The 21,728-nt window shown below is 60.0% G+C and overlaps 1 long non-coding RNA gene across 1 annotated transcript; it reads right to left on the bottom strand.

Annotated features, from left to right (window-relative positions):
• Positions 1–1,133: 1,133 nt before the first annotated feature.
• On the bottom strand, positions 1,134–4,286 carry LOC136304454 (uncharacterized). Its single transcript, XR_010724597.1, has 3 exons — positions 4,214–4,286; positions 2,516–2,532; positions 1,134–1,352 (listed from the first exon to the last, which is right to left on the bottom strand). It is a non-coding gene; the product is annotated as an uncharacterized lncRNA (long non-coding RNA).
• Positions 4,287–21,728: the final 17,442 nt, after the last annotated feature.

The raw sequence follows: 21,728 nt of genomic DNA, 5'->3' as shown, positions 1-21,728 counted from the left end.
AAAAAAAATTTAAACAAAAAATTAAAATAAAAAACTAAAAGTAGTTTTAACAAGTAAATAAATAGCTAAAGAAAAAAATATAAAAATTAAAAAACGGAAGAAAAAGTCTTTGAAAAACCACAAAACGCAACATGAGAAACCACAACAAAAGAGCATAAAAATACAAAAATAACAAGAAATAAAATACAAAATTAAATAAATGCAGCTTTCACCTCCTGCCACTGCCTAAAAAAGCACCATGGCTTTCCTCAATTATGCAGCAATAAGGGAAACAAACCCAGTGCCCCCCAGAACAGAAGGTTTTCTAGACAATTCCCACTTTTGCTTGGAAACAAATTCTATTTTAGTGGGAAGCTCATTTTGGACAAACACCCAAATGTGCCAAGGTAGGAAAGAACCAGCCCCCTGTGTCCAAGGAACAGCAGCTAGGCCTGGATTCAGGTTTTAATGGCATTTATGTAATTAAAAATGCAGTAAATTGAACTTTACAAAGAGATGAATCATGGCAAATAAATACTTCAACGTTTTCTTGGGAATTCACAGAATTTTGTGGAGATGGTGCTGGACAATTCCTGATTTACCAACATTAATTGGGTAAATTTCCTTGGAAATGTGCTCTACAAGGTGCAAAAATTCCAATTAGGATGGAAAATTGGAATAAATAAATATTCCCTTACTAAAATCAGAGAGAAAATCAGAGTTATTCCTTCAAATAAAAGGAAGGAATAACATCTAAATCCAAGCTTGCCTGGAAAACAAGCTCAGGAATTTCTAACATTGAAAACTTCTGCAAGAGTCATGAAGTTGGTGAAAGTTCATGGAATGATGATTTAAAATCTGCTTCCTCTGCTCTAATTTAAAGGGAAGTGGGAATTCAACAGGTCCAGTTACTCCTATCCAACCTTGGACTGGGATAAGGCCTTCCAGTGGCTTCACTTCCTACTGGCTCTCTCCTTTTTGCCCACAACCTGGAAGAGGAAAAGCAACAGGAATAAAGTCTCAAACAGGATGGCCTTGGTCCAGGCAGACTGAAATGCAGCTCCCAGGGAGGGAGGCCAGGCTGTGCCTCGGGGAGCTCCGGGAATCTGGGATTGCCCGTGGGATTCAAGGGCTGGAAAAGCACACCCACCTGCCAGGTTCAGTGCTGGGACCGAGCAAGGCCGGGGCTCGGGGGCAGCAGTCAGAGCTGGGACTGCAGGAGAACACCCCAAACCCGGGTTAAACATCCGGCACGACACGCAGCACGCTCCGGGAGAAACTCGGGTGGGAGAAGCCCCGGGATGCTCCACGTTCCTTGCCCTTGGCAGCTGTGCCAGGGCCTCCATCAGAATGCTGACCTCACCGTGCAGCTCCTACAAAATAGGAGAACTTATGGGAATCGCCCAGCAATCCATGGACTTCCAGTTATTAAGAACCACAGCTGCAGCGAAAGGTGCCCAAACTCTACTGCAAACCAGCAGGTCTGAGGAGACGCAGGGATTTATTCCTGAGGGGACACAAGGATCCCTCAGCCAGCCAGGATTTCTCCCAGGCTCTTCCCACTGCTCTCTGAGGACACAAACAGCAGTTTTTCCCTGGAGTTCCCTTTTCCAACAATGCCAAGACTCATGTTCTCCTCCAACCCCAGGTTCAGGAAGGAAAGTAGGAATATTATCACTGCACAGACTGTCCAGGAGGGTGTGACTGAGGCAGCAGCACCAGCTCCCACTCCACTGCTGCTCTGGATTCCTGAGCAGCTCCTTTCCATCCTGCCCTTCCCAGCACCATTCCCTGGGTGCCATGTCCACAGACACCTTCTCCATGCAGCTTAAAACCCACAGACACCAACAGAAAGGAGATCAAAAATCAATTCACATGCTGCTAGTCAGAGAGAATGGGAGAGGCCTAAAAATCTGCATTTATTTTAGAACACTAGAGCAATTTCTTCATGACCCTGACTATCAGTGATGGGCAGATAAACACCTTCTTTAACTTACTACCTGCAAAAACATCAAGTTTCAAGTTTAGTAAAGATAAAATTTTGCTGCAAAAATAAAAGAGGTGGGATGTTGGTGTTAGTGCTTTAACCTTCGGACATTAGCGGGTATTTGTAAAACAAATTCATTATTGAAGCAGCTAACTTGAAAATAAGGGGGTTTTACAATAAAGTTGACCAAAAAAGAGTCTCAAAATTAAGATATAGGTTGCACAAATATTTAAGAAAAAAAAAGTTGTCTTTCGTGCATATAACCTGCCAGCCTCTCATGTTTTCAGTCCTTACCATTTATTTTTACCAAGGTGATGACTAAAACCTTGTCAAAAGCTCAAAAAAAAAACCAATCCAGGACAAGGCAGGTGTTTTCCCAAGTACCCCCAGTGTGGAGCTGTGTCAGCCACAAGTGTTTGCTCCCTCAGCCCAGCCCGGAGCAGGCTCCAGCTGCTGCCCAGGGGTTACCAAGGGACTCACCTGTTTCAAGCTGTAAATGCAGGTGGCCTGCACTGGAGTGCCAAAAAATGTGAAATATGTGACTCTCACCTTGAATAGCGATCGATCTTCTCAGGGGAGCCCCTCACCCAGGATGGGGGGCTCTGCCACGGATTTCATCCCTCTGCATCTGAAAGAAAGTTGGGACAAAAGTCAGAGTGCTGCAGGATACCTTGACAGCTCCACATATCTTGTGGAAATCTAGGAATACCCTCGACAGCCCTGCTACACTCCACATCACAAATTTCAAGCCCCCAGCACTATTATCCTATTACCCCCACACCCAGACTGAGCAGCAAGGCAGAGCAGCTCCCGGCCAAACACACACCAACACCCGTGACACAGCACAGGACAAACGAGGGGACACAACAGGGACAGAAAACGCTGGGCAAGAAGAATGACCCTGAGGGTCCAGAGAACTCGGAATGAGATGACCGAGGTGAGACGGAAGGTGAGCTGGCCAGGCTCAGAGAACCCTGCAGGAACAAGATGCCATCGGGATGACTTATCCCAAGAAATGCAGAGATGGATGCCCGAGAATCCTACGGTCAGAATCCTCGACCTGTCTTTGCATTCTCACAAGACCTAACCCGCCGGAATGGATCAGGGCGGTGCACGGCTGTCAGTACAGCTCAGAACAAGACCTGAAAAGGCATCGGACTGGATGCTTGTGAAGAGAGATGGATTCTGATGAGTGTCCGAGCAGCTGAGACAAAGGCACCTGGCTGAGGAGCACAGAGATCAGAAATGCTAAGACTGATGCCAGAGGTTTTGACAGGCCCCTCAAAGGACGAAAGGAAAAGACAAGACACCAAACAGACAGAGTGCACAACAGACAAGTGACACAACACACACCAGGACTGCTCTGCCCTGCACACCTCGGCACTCTGATCCAGAATGAGACTTTCTGTAGCCTAAGCGGTCACTTCTTGGACATCCCTGTCACCAAAAATGACTCAAAAAATCCCTCCCGGTGGCCCCTGATCCCACACCCCACTTTCAAGCCCTCCCTGGCTCCGAGCCCTCCACTTATCTCTCGGACGTCTAGGGAGGTGAATCCACACTGGGTGGCAAAGAAGGCCGCCTCTCCCTCAGGGAAATTCCTGCTGTTGCTGGGCTGTTGTCTCCTACACAGCTACAATAAAGAAAACCAAACATCAAAGCATAATCTTGGCAGCCCATCACCCAAAACCCGACAATTCTGCTACTCACTGTCTCCTAAGCTTGCCCGTGTCCTCGGCCCCGTGCTTCAGCTGCGCTCAGAGGCCAACGCCGGCGTCGCAGGGTCTGCCTGGGTAAAGAGCAGACAAGGTGACGTGGCAGCGCTGGAACTTGAGGGGACCATCCCTCCTTCTCCTCCCTGACTCACCTCAACTCCTCGCCCGTTATCCAAGCCTACCTGGATGGGGCCTTCACAAGGAGAAGATCAAGGCTCCATCACAGACTCCTGGAATGCTCCCGGAGGGCTCACGGGTGAGGTGACGCGGGTCTGTCGTCCCGTTGGTGAGAGGGGAGCTCGGCCTCCTGCGAGTGGACTCCCTAAAACACACAATAACGGAGGCTTAGAGTTGCACCAGCGAGTGAGGCTTGAACAATAGCAACTGCTTCTGTCCACCCATCGCTGCTCACCTCGCCCACGTCAGCTTGACTGCTGAGATCCGGCTTTACCACCTAAAAATAAAGACAAAGAACAGAGCTGTAACACGGCTACCATTTACACCTCCCCTGCAAACAGAAACAGGGACTGACCTTCTCAGGGGAGCCCTCTCACCCAGGATGGGGGGCTCTGCCACAGATTTCATCCCTCTGCATCTGAAACAGAGTTTGGACAAAAGTCAGAGTGCTGCAGGATACCTTGACAGCTCCAGACATCTTGTGGCAATCTAGGAATACCCTCTACAGTCTAACTACACCCCACATCACAAATTTCAAGCCCCCGGCACTATTACCCTCGTACCCCTACACCCAGACTGAGCATCAAGGCAGAGCAGCTCCCGGCCAAACACACACCAACACCCGTGACACAGCACAGGACAAACGAGGGGACACAACAGGGACAGAAAACTCTGGCAAGAAGAATGACCCTGAGGGTCCAGAGAACTCGGAATGAGATGACCGAGGTGAGAAGGAAGGTGAGCTGGCCAGGCTCAGAGAACCCTGCAGGAACAAGATGCCATCGGGATGACTTATCCCAAGAAATGCAGAGATGGATGCCCGAGAATCCTACGGTCAGAATCCTCGACCTGTCTTTGCATTCTCACAAGACCTAACCCGCCGAATGGATCAGGGCGGTGCACGGCTGTCAGTACAGCTCAGAACAAGACCTGAAAAGGCATCGGACTGGATGCTTGTGAAGAGAGATGGATTCTGATGAGTGTCCGAGCAGCTGAGACAAAGGCACCTGGCTGAGGAGCACAGAGATCAGAAATGCTAAGACTGATGCCAGAGGTTTTGACAGGCCCCTGAAGGGCTAAGGGAAAAGACAGCACACACAAGACACCCAAGACACAGAGTGCACAACAGACACAACACACACCAGGACTGCTCTGCCCTGCACACCTCGGCACTGTGATCCAGAATGAGACTCTCCCTGGATGAAACCTAAGGGGTCACAGCTTAGACATCCCTGTCTTCAAACCTGACTCAAAAAACCTTGCTAGTGACCCCACACTCTTCTTTCATGCCCTCTACGGCTCTGAGCTCTCCACTTATCTCTCAGATGTCTGGGGAGGTGCATCCACGCCGGGTCCCAAAGAAGGCTGCCTCTCCCTCGGGGAAATTCCTGCTGTGACCAGGCTGGTGTCTCCTCGTCAGCTACAATAAAGAGAACTAAACGTGACCCTGTGCTCTTAGCAGCACATCAGCCAGAAACCAGCAATTCTGCTACTCACAGTCTCCTAAGCTTGCCTGTGTCCTCGGCCCTGTGCTTCAGCTGCGCTCAGAGGCCAACGCCGGCGTCGCAGGGTCTGGTCTAAAAATAAAGACAAAGAACAGAGCTGTAACACGGCCACCATTTACACCTCCCCTGCAAATCAAAACAGTGACCGACCTTCTCAGGGGAGCCCCCTCACCCAGGATGGGGGGCTCTGCCACAGATTTCATCCACCTGCATCTGAAAGAAAGTCAGAACAACAGTCAGAGTGCTGCAGGATACCTTGACAGCTCCACATATCTTGTGGAAATCTAGGAATACCCTCGACAGCCCTGCTACACTCCACATCACAAATTTCAAGCCCCCAGCACTATTATCCTATTACCCCTACACCCAGACTGAGCATCAAGGCAGAGCAGCTCCGGGCCAAACACACACCAACACCCGTGACACAGCACAGGACAAACGAGGGGACACAACAGGGACAGAAAACTCTGGGCAAGAAGAATGACCCTGAGGGTCCAGAGAACTCGGAATGAGATGACCGAGGTGAGAAGGAAGGTGAGCTGGCCAGGCTCAGAGAACCCTGCAGGAACAAGATGCCATCGGGATGACTTATCCCAAGAAATGCAGAGATGGATGCCCGAGAATCCTACGGTCAGAATCCTCTACCTGCCTTTGCATTCTCACAAGACCTAACCCGCCGGAATGGATCAGGGCGGTGCACGGCTGTCAGTACAGCTCAGAACAAGACCTGAAAAGGCATCGGACTGGATGCTTGTGAAGAGAGATGGATTCTGATGAGTGTCCGAGCAGCTGAGACAAAGGCACCTGGCTGAGGAGCACAGAGATCAGAAATGCTAAGACTGATGCCAGGGGTTTTGATAGGCCCCTCAAAGGACAAAAGGAAAAGACAAGACACCAAACAGACAGAGTGCATAACAGACAAGTGACACAACACACACCAGGACTGCTCTGCCCGGCACACCTCGGCACTCTGATCCAGAATGAGACTTTCTGTAGCCTAAGCGGTCACTTCTTGGACATCCCTGTCACCAAAAATGACTCAAAAAATCCCTCCCGGTGGCCCCTGATCCCACACCCCGCTTTCAAGCCCTCCCTGGCTCCGAGCCCTCCACTTATCTCTCGGACGTCTAGGGAGGTGAATCCACGCTGGGTGGCAAAGAAGGCCGCCTCTCCCTCAGGGAAATTCCTGCTGTTGCTGGGCTGTTGTCTCCTACACAGCTACAATAAAGAAAACCAAACATCAAAGCATAATCTTGGCAGCCCATCACCCAAAACCCGACAATTCTGCTACTCACTGTCTCCTAAGCTTGCCTGTGTCCTCGGCCCCGTGCTTCAGCTGCGCTCAGAGGCCAACGCCGGCGTCGCAGGGTCTGCCTGGGTAAAGAGCAGACAATGTGACGTGGCAGCGCTGGAACTTGAGGGGACCATCCCTCCTTCTCCTCCCTGACTCACCTCAACTCCTCGGCCGTTATCCAAGACTACCTGGATGGGGCCTTCACAAGGAGAAGATCAAGGCTCCATCACAGACTCCTGGAACGCTCCCGGAGGGCTCACGGGTGAGGTGACGCGGGTCTGTCGTCCCGTTGGTGAGAGGGGAGCTCGGCCTCCTGCGAGTGGACTCCCTAAAACACACAATAACGGAGGCTTAGAGTTGCACCAGCGAGTGAGGCTTGAACAATAGCAACTGCTTCTGTCCACCCATCGCTGCTCACCTCGCCCACGTCAGCTTGACTGCTGAGATCCGGCTTCACCACCTAAAAATAAAGACAAAGAACAGAGCAGTAACACGGCTACCATTTACACCTCCCCTGCAAACAGAAACAGGGACTGACCTTCTCAGGGGAGCCCTCTCACCCAGACTGGGGGGCTCTGCCACAGATTTCATCCCTCTGCATCTGAAACAGAGTTTGGACAAAAGTCAGAGTGCTGCAGGATACCTTGACAGCTCCAGACATCTTGTGGCAATCTAGGAATACCCTCTACAGTCTAACTACACCCCACATCACAAATTTCAAGCCCCCGGCACTATTACCCTCGTACCCCTACACCCAGACTGAGCAGCAAGGCAGAGCAGCTCCCGGCCAAACACACACCAACACCCGTGACACAGCACAGGACAAACGAGGGGACACAACAAGGACAGAAAACTCTGGCAAGAAGAATGACCCTGAGGGTCCAGAGAACTCGGAATGAGATGACCGAGGTGAGAAGGAAGGTGAGCTGGCCAGGCTCAGAGAACCCTGCAGGAACAAGATGCCATCGGGATGACTTATCCCAAGAAATGCAGAGATGGATGCCCGAGAACCCTACGGTCAGAATCCTCGACCTGTCTTTGCATTCTCACAAGACCTAACCCGCCGGAATGGATCAGGGCGGTGCACGGCTGTCAGTACAGCTCAGAACAAGACCTGAAAAGGCATCGGACTAGATGCTTGTGAAGAGAGATGGATTCTGATGAGTGTCCGAGCAGCTGAGACAAAGGCACCTGGCTGAGGAGCACAGAGATCAGAAATGCTAAGACTGATGCCAGAGGTTTTGACAGGCCCCTCAAAGGACGAAAGGAAAAGACAAGACACCCAAAAGACACAAAGTGCACAACAGACACAACACACCCTGGGACTGCTCTGCCCTGCACACCTCAGCACTGTGATCCAGAATGAGACTTTCCCTTATTGTAGCCTAAGGGGTCACATCTGGGACATCCCCATCTCCAAACCCGACTCAAAAAATCCCTCCCGCTGACCCCTGCCCTGGTACCCCGCTTTCATCCTCTCCCTAGTTCCGAGCCCTCCACTTATCTCTCAGATGTCTGGGGAGGTGAATCCACGCTGGGTCCCAAAGAAGGCCGCCTATGCCTCTGGGAAATTCCTCCTGTCACTTGCCTGCTGTCTCCTAGTCAGCTACAATAAAGAAAACCAAACACCAAAGCATAATCTTAGCTGCACATCAGCCAAAAACCAGCAGCTCTGCTACTCACCGTCTCTTAAGCAGGACCGGGTCCTCGGGCCCCGTGTGTGCTTCAGCTGAGCTCGGAGGCTGACGCTCGCAGCGCCAAAGCCTTAGAGGCATTACTGGCACTGAGCCCACCCACCGTGGCCTCCATTAGGGCTGTGAGCATCCCCGGTCAGAGCAGGACAGGAACGCAGCGTGGACATCCCCGGTGAACCTCAACCCTGTGGACTCGGCCCCACCACTGTCACTTCCTGCCTGGCCCTAGCTTAGGGTTACTGCCTGCACCTCTCAGGACTTCTGGCATTGCCTTGCCATTAGGATTGCTGCCTGCACCTGCTCTCAGGGAAACAGTGTTGGAAGCAGCACTGTGAGGACCGGGATACCTGTACTCTGACTTGTATCCTAGGCTGTACCCCTGATTTTCACTCTGTGTTCTCTAGTCCTTCAGTCCTTTACCTCAGCCTCTGTGTGCATCACTGTAACCTCCCCCCTTCTGAACCCTGCTTCTTCAGAGCCCTAGACCTTGCAGCCGGGGACGCTCTGCACCGTTAGGGTCCCAAGAGCTGTCCCGCACGCAGGACAGGTACATCCACAGTTGTTCCCTGCCTACCCTAAACGTGGCCCTGAGACAGGGCAGAGGCTGACAGAGCCGAACTCTTTGCGGTGGCAAAAGGCACGAAGCCTTACCAACCGCCGCCTCGAGAGGGAAATCAGGAGCACTTCCACCGGCTGCGGAGAGACAGGGAATCCCAGGGTGGGTGGGGCGGGAAACCCCCGTTATCCCCAGCCCTGCTGGATCCTGCTCCCCACTATCGCTTCCTGCCTGGCCCTAGCCTGACAGTGTCTGCACAGGTCAGAGCTTCTGGTGTGTTCCTGCACTAGGGCTGCTGCCTGCACCTGCTCTCAGGGGAAGTGTGCTGGTAGCAGTGCTGTGAGGGCCGCTACACCTGTACTCTGACTTGTATCCTAGCCTGCTCCCCTGAGTTTCACCGTGTGTCCTCTAGTCCTTGAGTCCTTTACCTCAGCCTCTGTGTGTGTGGCTACACCTCCCCCCTTCTAAACCCAACTTCTTTAGAGCCCTACACCTCGCAGCCAGGCCTTCTGGCATTGTCCTGCATAAGGGCTCCTGCCTGTACCCGCACTCAGGGAAACGGGCATGTCTTTAGGGCTACTCCTTCGGGTTTGGGTCGGGCTGGTACACCTGTACTCTCAATTGGCACATCTTGGACATCCCTATCTCCAAACCTGACTCAAAAACCCCTCCTGACAAGTCCTGACCCAGCACTCCACTTTCATCCCCTCTGTGGCTCTGAACCCTCCACTTATCTCTTGGACGTCTGGGGATGAGAATCCACGTCGGGTGCCACAGAAGGCCGCCTCGCCCTCTGGGAATTTCCTGCTGTCACCGGGCTGCTGTCTCTTATTCGGCTACAAGAAATAAAACAAACATCGATGTATGATCTCAGCAGATCTGTTGGCCAATCGGTCAGGGCGTAAGACAAGTGGACCACCTCAAACACACAAACAATAACATAAGCTGAAGAGTTACACCGGAAACACCACTACACTTAACTGCATAAATACATAAATTTTCAAACAGACAACCCCAAAAAAATTCCAGCAAAAAAAGCCAACTCTTATCACCCCCAGTCAAACTACTGAATATAATAAAAACAACCCCACGTCCAATCCCCTCAATAATACTCCAGAACATATACTCAGAGCCCCCCCAAAGTTAAAGGCCTCCCGCTAGCCAAATAAAAAGGAAAAAGCCCATGTCTTGCAACCTATATTAATTCATTAACTTAAAGCTTTAAAAATAAACATTAAAGTTTAAACCTTTAGATAACACTAGCACACCATAGACGCCAATCCCATCACTACATGCCAAACCAAAACTTATTTCAACCTTTTGTGCTGCTGCTGCTCGGCACAAAGGTTTGTCCCTCAGCACCTCCTGAAGTAATGTTCCACGCCCAAGGCCTCCCCCAGCCCCTGTGAGATGAACTCACCATCCTTCCATGAGCCTCACCTGGGAGCCCAGCATAAACCCCTCTCCTCCCGCAGCTCCGTGCCAAACTGAGCTCGGGCTCCCCTCTTAAAGCAGTGCTGGCAGGACCCGCCCCCTCGTTATCCTTTACAGCTTACACCTGTCCCCTCATCAGTGTGACAGCTCTCACCTGGGGCTGCTCTGTCCCCTCATCAGTGTGACAGCTCTCACCTGGGGCTGCTCTGTCCCCTCAATCAGCCTGTGACAGCTCTCACCTGCAGCTGCTGCCAGTCCCTGCTGCTCATTTCCTGGACATTGCACTGTGTGCACTGACACACTGGGGCACCGGGCTTTCCTTGCTGTGAATAAGGATCCCTCTTCTCCTGCACGTGCCCAAGGCTGAAACTGGGATTCCACCTCCTAAATTCCGTTTGTGTGAGGTTCACAATTCCTAAGGAAATTTCCCAGCAATCGTTACCCTTCATTTACATTTTCTCCTTTGGAATCATTACTACCTTGTCTTTCTGTGCAAGGGTTTCCAAACGTTCATTGGGAGTTCAGTAGCCGGGTTGGCTTGTTTATAACATAGCTGACAATCCCAGGCTCAATCCAAACACCCAGAGATACAGGGAAATATGGAGACAGTTTATAAATACTGCCCACCTCTGACCCTGAATTCTTCATCGCACATCCTTGGAGCAGATTTACTCCATCCTTTCTTCCCAGCAGCACCTCTCCAGCACAAATCTCACTTCTCACACCTGTTTCTTCCCACAAACCAAACAGAAATCTACTACAGGGCGAGGCGGGGAGGGGCAAGGCCGGTCTCGGCGCAGAGCCCCCGGGCCCTCAGGGCGGGCCGGGGGGACCGGAGCAGAGCCCGGGCCGGGTTGGAGCCGGAGCCGGTCTGAGGGCGGAGGCCCCGGGCCCTCAGCGCGGGCCGGGGGGCGGGGGCGGTTCCCGGGGCCCGCTGTCCAATCAGCACTGCCGATGCCTCAGCGAGCCCGCCAATCGCGGGGATTCAAAAGGGTGGCGGAAGTAGCTGCTGCTCTATGGGCTCGGTGAGGAACGCCCCGGTGGGGTCCCGGCGCCGTGCACTTGGGACCCGCCCCGCGCCCCTGAAGCCGCGCCCCCGGTACTGCCCGGCCCCGGCTGCCTCCGGCCCCGCCTCACTGAGCCCCGGCTCCGCCCCGGCCCCGCCCCGAGCCCGCCCCGGCTCTGCCCCTGCTCCGCCCCGAGCCCACCCCGAGCCCGCCCCGGCTCCGCCCCGAGCCCGCCCCGGCCACGCCCCGAGCCCGACCCGGCTCCGCCCAGAGCCCGCCCCGGCTCCGCCCCGAGCCCGCCCCGGATCCGCCCCGAGCCCGCCCCGGCTCCGCCCCGAGCCCGCCCCGGCTCCGCCCCGAGCCCGCCCCGGCTCCGACCCGAGCACGCCCCGGCTTGGGGGCGGGACCATCGCACGCGACCCCGCCCCGCCCCTCGCAGCTGAGCCGAGCCGAGCCGAGCCGAGCCGAGGTTGCTCGCGGCCCTGCGCGGAGCCAGGCGGGGCCGGGAATGGGAGCGGGCGTTCTGGTTCGGGTCCTGTCAGTGTCGGCTGCGGCTCCCGAGCGGTGCGGCCCCCCCCGGCGGGCGGGCTGTGGGTCTCGGGGCCTGAGGCCCAACCTGGCGTTGCGGTCGGGATCGGGACCGGGATCGCTGCGGGCGGCAGGAGCCGCTCCTGCTCCGCCTGCAGCCGGAGCTGCGCTGGGGTCCTGCCGGGGCTCTGGGCACGGGAGGACGGCGGCGGCGATTTCCTCTGATAACCTCTGATATCGACCCCCCCACAGCATCATTGATCCCCACCCGAGTGTCACTGACCCCCCCAATGTCATTGATGCCCCCCCAATATTCCATTGATCCTTCCTCAGCGTCACTGACCCCCCCCAATATTCCACTGATCTCCCCACTTGATCCCGCCCTTTTTCTCCCCTCACGTTTCCCGCCCTTTTTCTCCCCTCACGTTTCCCGCACTTTTTCGTCGGGAACGACCCCTGAGGGGTCCTGTGGAGGGATTCTGGAGGTCCGAGGGGTGAATTTGGGGTTTGGAGGGGAGTTTTGGGGGGTCCCAGGGATGGATTTGGGGGTTTTGGGGGTCCAAGGGATGGATTTGGGGGTCCCGGTGTGAATCTGGGGTCCTGGGGAGGTTTTGGGGGGTCCCAAGGGTGGATTTGGGGTTCATGGGGAGGGGTTTGGGGGTTTTTTGGGGGCCTCAGGGGTGAATTTGGGGTCCGGGGAGAGGTTTGGGGGGTTTTTCGGGGTCCCAGGGGTGAATTTGGGGTCTGGGGAGGGGTTTTTGGGGGTCCCTCACCTGCAGGGCGTCGCGGGGGTGGCAGGGGAGGGTGCAGCGGGGGGGGCCCAGCGCCCACCCCCCCTTGGGCTTCAGGAGGGCGTCGATGAGACTGAAACAGCTCGGGGGGGGGTCAAAAACGGGGGGGGTCACGGGCTGGATCCCCCCAGTGCCCCCCAAACCACCCCCAGGGCCCCCCCGACCTCCAGGAGCCCGCAAAACCCTCCTCAGGTTCCTTTGATGCCTCAAATGGGCCGCCCAAACCTCCCGAAGCCCCCCCAAAAACACCCACAGCAGCCCCTTGAGACTCCCCGCAGACCCCCCAAAACCCCCCAAACCCCTCCAGGACAACTCGGGACCCCCAGGACCCCCAAAATCCGCCCCCCCCTCGCCCTGAGGCCTCATTTGACCCGCTCCACGTTGCGGACAGGCACCAGCTGATCAAGCCACAAGCACCAGCACCTGCGGGACTGGGATGGACTGGGAGCACTGGGAGGGTGATCAGAGGGAACTGGGATGGACGGGGAGTGGACTGGGACGAACTGGCAGGCGTGTGGGGGTCCATGGTGGGCACACGGTGCCTTACTGGTCTGTACTGGGATGGGTCTAATGGCCCCAGGGGAGGGGGTGTGGCCATACTGGTCCAGATTGGGAGGGGTGTCACCATGGCGCCGGAGGCGGAGTCGAGGATACGAGCGAGGCAGGGACACCTAGGGGACAGCCAGGGCACCCCCACGGACACCCAGGGGACAGACAGGGCACCCCCAGGGACACCTAGGGGACAGCCAGGGCACCCCCAGGGACACCTAGGCGATAGCCAGGGCACCCCCAGGGACAGCCAGGGCACCCCCAGGGACACCCAGGGCACCCCCAGGGACACCTAGGGGACCTCCAGGGCACCCCCAGGGACACCTAGGGGACAGCCATGGCACCCCCCAGGGACACCAAGGGGACAGCCAGAGCACCCCAAGGACAGCCAGGGCACCCCCAGGGACACCTAGGGGACAGCCAGGGCACCCCCAGGGACACCTAGGGGACAGGCAGGGCACCCCAGGGAATGCCAGGGCACCCCCAGGGACACCTAGGGGACAGCCAGGGCACCTCCAGGGACACCTAGGGGACAGCCACGGCACCCCAGGGACACCTAGGGGACAGCCAGGGCACCCCAGGGACACATAGGGGACAGCCAGGGTACCCCCAGGGACACCTAGGGGACAGCCTGGGCACCCCCAGGGCACCCCCAGGGACACGAAGGGGACAGCCAGGGTACTCCAGAAACAGCCAGGGCACCCCCAGGGATACCTAGGGGACAGGCAGGGCACCCCAGGGACACCTAGGGGACAGCCAGGGCAACCCAGGGACAGCCAGGGCACTCCCAGGGCGCCCCAGGGACACCAAGGTGACAGCCAGGGCATCCCCAGGGACACCTAGGGGACAGCCAGGACACCCCAGGGACAGCCAGGGCACTCCCAGGGACACCTAGGGGAAAGCCAGGGACACATAAGAGACAGCCAGGGTACTCCAGGGATCCCAAGGGGACAGCCTGGGCGCCCCAGGGACACCCAGGGCACCCCCAAGGACACCTAGGGGACAGCCAGTGCACCCCAAGGACAGCCAGGGCACCCCCAGGGACACCTAGGGGACCTCCAGGGCACCCCCAGGGACACCTAGGGGACAGCCAAGGCACCCCAAGGACACCCAGGGCACCCCCAGGGACAGCTAGGGGACAGCCAGGGCACCCCCACGGACACCAAGGGGACAGCCACGGCACCCCAGGGACACCTAGGGGACAGCCAGGGCACCCCCAGGGACACATAGGGGACAGCCACGGCACCCCAGGGACACCTAGGGGACAGCCAGGGCACCCCAGGGACAGCCAGGGCACCCCAGGGACACATAGGGGACAGCCAGGGTACCCCCAGGGACACCTAGGGGACAGCCTGGGCACCCCCAGGGACAGCCGGGGCACCCCCAGGGACACCTAGGGGACAGCCAGGGCACCCCTAGGACACCCAGGGCACCGCCAGGGACACCTAGGGGATTGCCAGGGCTCCCCCCGGGATACCTAGGGGACAGCCAGGGAACCCCCAGGGACACCTAGGAGACAGTCAGGGCACTCCGGGGACACCTAGGGGACAGCCAGAGCACCCCAAGGACACCAGGGCACACCCAGGGACACCTAGGGGACAGCCAAGGCAACCCCAGGGACACCTAGGGGATAGGCAGGGCACCCGCAGGGACACCTAGGGGACAGCAAGGCACCCCAGGGACACCATGGCACCCCCAGGGACACATAAGGGACAGCCAGGGCACCCCAAGGAGAGCCAGGGCACCCCCAGGGACATCTAAGGGACAGCCAGGGTACCCCAGGGACACCAAGGGGACAGCCAGGGCACCCCCAGGGACACCTAGGGGACAGCTAGGGCACCCCAGGGACAGCCAGGGCCCCCCCAGGGATAGCCAGGGCATCCCCGGGGACACCAAGGGGACAGCCAGGGCACATCCAGGGACACATAGGGGACAGACAGGGCACCCCAGGGACACCTAGGGGACAGGCAGGGCACTCCAGAGACAGCAAGGGCACCCCCAGGGATACCTAGGGGACAGCCAGGGCACCCCAAGGGACACCTAGGGGACAGCCAGGGCACCCCCAGGGACACCTAGGGGACAGGCAGGGCACCCCAGGGAATGCCAGGGCACCCCCAGGGACACCTAGGGGACAGCCAGGGCACCTCCAGGGACACCTAGGGGACAGCCACGGCACCCCAGGGACACCTAGGGGACAGCCAGGGCACCCCAGGGACAGCCAGGGCACCCCAGGGACACATAGGGGACAGCCAGGGCACCCCCAGGGACACCTAGGGGACAGCTAGGGCACCCCAGGGACACCCAGGGCACCCCCAGGGCCACCAAGGGGACAGCCAGGGCACCCCTAGGACACCCAGGGCACCGCCAGGGACACCTAGGGGATTGCCAGGGCTCCCCCCGGGATACCTAGGGGACAGCCAGGGAACCCCCAGGGACACCTAGGAGACAGTCAGGGCACTCCGGGGACACCTAGGGGACAGCCAGAGCACCCCAAGGACACCAGGGCACACCCAGGGACACCTAGGGGACAGCCAAGGCAACCCCAGGGACACCTAGGGGATAGGCAGGGCACCCGCAGGGACACCTAGGGGACAGCAAGGCACCCCAGGGACACCATGGCACCCCCAGGGACACATAAGGGACAGCCAGGGCACCCCAAGGAGAGCCAGGGCACCCCCAGGGACATCTAAGGGACAGCCAGGGTACCCCAGGGACACCAAGGGGACAGCCAGGGCACCCCCAGGGACACCTAGGGGACAGCTAGGGCACCCCAGGGACAGCCAGGGCACCCCCAGGGTCTCCAGGGCATCCCCAGGGACACCTAGGGGACAGCCAGGGCACCCCCAGGTACAGCCAGGGGACAGCCAGGGCCCCCCCAGAGGTTGAAGGGGCCCCCCCGCTCCAAACCCAGCACGGATGCCTGCGTTGCGTCCCCCCAAAAACCCATGGCCGCCCCCCGAGCTGATATCGACCCCCCCACAGCATCATTGATCCCCACCCGAATGTCACTGATCCCCCCAATGTCATTGATGCCCCCCCAATATTCCATTGATCCTTCCTCAGCGTCGCTGACCCCCCCCAAAATTCCATTGATCCCCTCCACTTGATCCCGCCCTTTTTCTCCCCTCACGTTTCCCGCCCTTTTTCTCCCCTCACGTTTCCCGCCCTTTTTCGTGGGGAACGACCCCTGAGGGGTCCTGTGGAGGGATTCTGGAGGTCCGAGGGGTGAATTTGGGGTTTGGAGGGAGGTTTTGGGGGGTCCCAGGGATGGATTTGGGGGTTTTTGGGGGTCCAAGGGATGGATTTGGGGGTCCCGGGGTGGATCTGGGGTCCTGGGGAGGTTTTGGGGGGTCCCAGGGGTGGATTTGGGGTTCATGGGGAGGGGTTTTTGGGGGTTTTTTGGGGCCTCAGGGCTGAATTTGGGGTCCGGGGAGAGGTTTTGGGGGTTTTTTGGGGTCCCAGGGGTGAATTTGGGGTCCGGGGAGGGGTTTTTGGGGGTCCCTCACCTGCAGGGCGTCGCGGGGGTGGCAGGGGAGGGGGCAGCGGGGGGGGCCCAGCGCCCACCCCCCCTTGGGCTTCAGGAGGGCGTCGATGAGACCGAAACAGCTCGGGGGGGGGGGGGGGTCAAAAACGGGGGGGGGTCACGGGCTGGAACCCCCCAGTGCCCCCCAAACCACCCCCAGGGCCCCCCCGACCTCCAGGAGCCCGCAAAACCCTCCTCAGGTTCCTTTGATGCCTCAAATGGGCCGCCCAAACCTCCCGAAGCCCCCCCAAAAACACCCACAGCAGCCCCTTGAGACTCCCCGCAGACCCCCCAAAACCCCCCAAACCCCTCCAGGACAACTCGGGACCCCCAGGACCCCCAAAATCCGCCCCCCCCCTCCCCCTGAGGCCTCATTTGACCCGCTCCACGTTGCGGACAGGCACCAGCTGATCAAGCCACAAGCACCAGCACCTGCGGGACTGGGATGGACTGGGAGCACTGGGAGGGTGATCAGAGAGAACTGGGATGGACGGGGAGTGGACTGGGACGAACTGGCAGGCGTGTGGGGGTCGATGGTGGGCACACGGTGCCTTACTGGTCTGTACTGGGATGGGTCTAATGGCCCCAGGGGAGGGGGTGTGGCCACACTGGTCCAGACTGGGAGGGGTGTCACCATGGCGCCGGAGGCGGAGTCGAGGATACGAGCAAGGCAGGGACACCTAGGGGACAGCCAGGGCACCCCCAGGGACACCTAAAGGACAGCCAGGGCACCCCAGGGACAGCCAGCGCCCCCCAAGGGACAGCAAGGGCACCTCCAGGGACACCAAAGGGACAGCCAGGGCACCCCAGGGACAACTACAGGAAAGCCAGGGCACCCCTACGGACACCTAAAGGACAGCCAGGGCACCCCCAGGGACACCTAAGGAACAGCCAGGGCACCCCAGGGACAACTACGGGACAGTCAGGGCCCCCACAGAGACAGCCAGGGCCCCCCCCAGGGACAGACAAGGTACCCCTAGGGACACAAAAGGGACAGCCAGGGCCCTGACAGGGACACCCAGGGCACCCCCAGGGACACCTAGGGGACAGCCAGGGCACCCCAGGGAGAGCCAGGGCACCACCAGGGACACCTAGGGGACAGCCAGGGCACCCCAGGGGCAGCCAGGGCACCCCCAGGGACCGTTAGGGGAGAGCCAGGGCACCCCAGGGACACCTAAGGAACAGCCAGGGCACCCCCAGGGACACCTATGGGACAGCCAGGGCAGCCCTGGGACACCTAGGGGACAGCCAGGGCACCCCCAGGGACACCTAAAGGAAAGCCTGGGAACCCCAGGGACAGCTTGGGCACCCCAGGGACAGCTAGGGGACAGCCAGAGCCCCCCAGGGACACCTAGAAGACAGCCAGGGCCCCCTCAGGGGACACCCAGGGCCCCCCAAGGGACAGCAAGGGCACCTCCAGGGACACCAAAGGGACAGCCAGGGCACCCCAGGGACAACTACGGGAAAGCCAGGGCACCCCTACGGACACCTAAAGGAAAGCCTGGGTACCCCAGGGACAGCCAGGGCACCCCAGGGACACCCAGGGGTCAGCCAGGGCACTCCCAGGGACACCTAGGGGACAGGCAGGGCACCCTAGGGACAGCCAGGGCTCCCCCAGGGACAACTGGGGGACAGCCAGGGACCCCCAGGGACACCTAGGGGACAGTCAGGGTACTCCAGGGACACCTAGGGGACAGCCAGAGCACCCCAAGGACAGCCAGGGCACCCCCAGAGACACCTCGGGGACAGGCAGGGCACCCCCAGGGACACCTAGGGGACAGCCAGGGCACCCCCAGGGACACCTAGGGGACAGGCAGGGCACCCCCAGGGACACCTAAGGGACAGCCAAGGCAACCCCAGGGACACCTAGGGGACAGGCAGGGCACCCCCAGGGACACCTAGGGGACAGCCACGGAACCCCCAGGGACACCTAGGGGACAGCCAGGGCACCCCAGGGACAGCCAGGGCGCCCCCAGGGACACATAGGGGACAGCCAGGGTACCCCCAGGGACCCCTAGGGGACAGCCTGGGCACCCCCAGGGACAGCCGGGGCACCCCTAGGGCACCCTCAGGGACAGCCAGGGCACCCCCAGGGACACGTAGGGGACAGCTTGGGCACACCAGGGACAGCCAGGGCACCCCCAGGGACACCTAGGGGACACCCAGGGCACCCCCAGGGAGAGCTAGGGGACAGCCAGGTCATCCCCAGGGACACCAGAGCACCCCCAGGGACACTTAGGGGACAGCCAGGGCCCTCCCAGGGACAGCAGGGTACCCTCAGGGCCCCCCCAGGGACAGACAAGGCACCCCTAGGGACACCTATGGGACAGCCAGGGACCCCCAGGGACAGCCAGGGCACCCCCAGGGATAGCTAAGGGACAGCCAGGGCACCCCAAGGGACACCTAGGGGACAGGCAGGGCACCCGCAGGGACACCTAGGGGACAGCAAGGCACCCCAGGGACACCCTGGGCACCCCCAGGGACACATAAGGGACAGCCAGGGCACCCCAAGGAGAGCCAGGGCACTCCAGGGATAGCCAGGGCATCACCGGGGACACCTAGGGGACAGCCAGGGCACCCCAGGGACAGACAAGGTACCCCTAGGGGACAGGCAGGGCACCCCCAGGGACTCCTAGGGGACAGCCAAGTCACCCGCAGGCACGCCTTGGCGAATGCCAGGGACATCTAGGGGACAGTCAGGGAACCCCGAGAACAGCCAGGGCCCCCACAGGGACACCTAGGGGACAGTCAGGGCACCCCCAGGGACACCTAAAAGACAGCCAGGGCACCCCCGGGACACCTAGGGGACAGACAGGGCACCCCCAGGGACAGCCAGGGCACCCCCAGGGCACCCGAAAGACACCCAGGGCACCCGCAAGGACACCAAGGGGACAGCCAGGAACAGCCAGGGCACCCCAGGGACACCTAGGGGACAGCTAGGGACCCCCAGGCACAGCCAGGGCACCCCAGGGACACCTAGGGGACAGCCAGGGCCCCCAGAGGGACAGCCAGGGCCCCCCCAGGGACAGACAAGGTACCCCTAGGGACACATAGGGACAGCCAGGGCCCTGACAGGGACACCCAGGGCACCCCCAGGGACACCTAGGGGACAGACAGGGCACCCCCAGGGACACCAGGGCATCCCCAAGGACACCTAGGGGACAGCCAGGGCACCCCAAGGAAAGCTAGGGCACCCCAGGGACACCTAGGGGACAGGCAGGGCACCCCCAGGACCACCTAGAGGACAGCCAGGTCACCCGCAGGCACGCCTAGGGGACAGCCAGGGATCCCCAGGGACAGCCAGGGCACCACCAGGGACACCTAGGGGACAGCCAGGGCACCCCAGGGGCAGCCAGGGCACCCCCAGGGACCGTTAGGGGACAGCCAGGGCACCCCAGGGACACCTAGCGCACAGACACCGCACCCTAAGGACAGCCAGGGCACCCCTAGGGACACCCAGGGCACCCCCAAGGACACCAAGGGGACAGGCAGGGCACCCACAGGGACAGCCAGGTCACCCCCAGAGACACCTAGGGGACAGCCAGGGCACCCCCAGGGACACCGAGGGGACAGCCAGGGCACCCCAGGGACACCCAGGGCACCCACAGGGCCAGAAAGGGCACGCCCAGGGCGCCCCAGGGCCACCCAGGGCACCCACAGGGACACCAAGGGGACAGCCAGGGTACCCCCAGGGACACCTAGGGGACAGCCAGGGCACTTCAGGGACAGCCAGGGCACCCCCAGGGACACCTAGGGGAAACCCAGGGCACCCACAGGGACACCCAGGGCACCCCCAGGGCACCCCAAAGACACCCAGGGCACCCCCAGGGAAACCAAGGGGACAGCCAGGGCACCCCTAGGACACCCAGGGCACCCCCAGGGACACCTAGGGGATTGCCAGAGCACCCCCCGGGATACCTAGGGGACAGCCAGGGCACCCAAGGGACACCCAGGGCACCCCCAGGGACACCTAGGGGACAGCCAGGACACCCCAAGGGAGACCTAGGGGACAGCCAGGGCACCCCCAGGGACACCTAGGGGACAGCAAGGCACCCCAGGGACACCATGGCACCCCCAGGGACACATAAGGGACAGCCAGGGCACCCCAAGGAGAGCCAGGGCACCCCCAGGGACATCTAAGGGACAGCCAGGGTACCCCAGGGACACCAAGGGGACAGCCAGGGCACCCCCAGGGACACCAAGGGGACAGCCAGGGCACCCCAGGGACAGCCAGGGCCCCCCCAGGGATAGCCAGGGCATCCCCGGGGACACCAAGGGGACAGCCAGGGCACCTCCAGGGACACCTATGGGACAGCCAGGGCACCCCCAGGGACACCAAGGGGACAGCCAGGGCACCCCAGGGACACCTAGGGGACAGCCAGGGCACCCCAGGGACAGCCAGGGCGCCCCCAGGGACACATAGGGGACAGCCAGGGTACCCCCATGGACCCCTAGGGGACAGCCTGGGCACCCCCAGGGACAGCCGGGGCACCCCCAGGGACACGTAGGGGACAGCTAGGGCACACCAGGGACAGCCAGGGCACCCCCAGGGACACCTAGGGGACAGCCAGGGCACCCCAGGGACACCCAGGGCACCCCCAGGGAGAGCTAGGGGACAGCCAGGTCATCCCCAGGGACACCAGAGCACCCCCAGGGACACTTAGGGGACAGCCAGGGCCCTCCCAGGGACACCAGGGTACCCTCAGGGCCCCCCCAGGGACAGACAAGGCACCCCTAGGGACACCTATGGGACAGCCAGGGACCCCCAGGGACAGCCAGGGCACCCCCAGGGATAGCTAAGGGACAGCCAGGGCACCCCAAGGGACACCTAGGGGACAGGCAGGGCACCCGCAGGGACACCTAGGGGTCAGCAAGGCACCCCAGGGACACCCTGGGCACCCCCAGGGACACATAAGGGACAGCCAGGGCACCCCAAGGAGAGCCAGGGCACCCCAGGGATAGCCAGGGCATCCCCGGGGACACCTAGGG

The sequence above is a fragment of the Chamaea fasciata genome, unplaced genomic scaffold (assembly GCF_029207755.1).
Source record: "Chamaea fasciata isolate MVZ Bird 193981 ecotype frontalis unplaced genomic scaffold, bChaFas1.0.hap1 SCAF_91, whole genome shotgun sequence".
Lineage (NCBI taxonomy): Eukaryota > Metazoa > Chordata > Aves > Passeriformes > Sylviidae > Chamaea > Chamaea fasciata.
The sequence above is the reverse complement of the archived record's forward strand: the minus strand, read 5'-3'. Positions and strand labels throughout refer to the sequence as shown.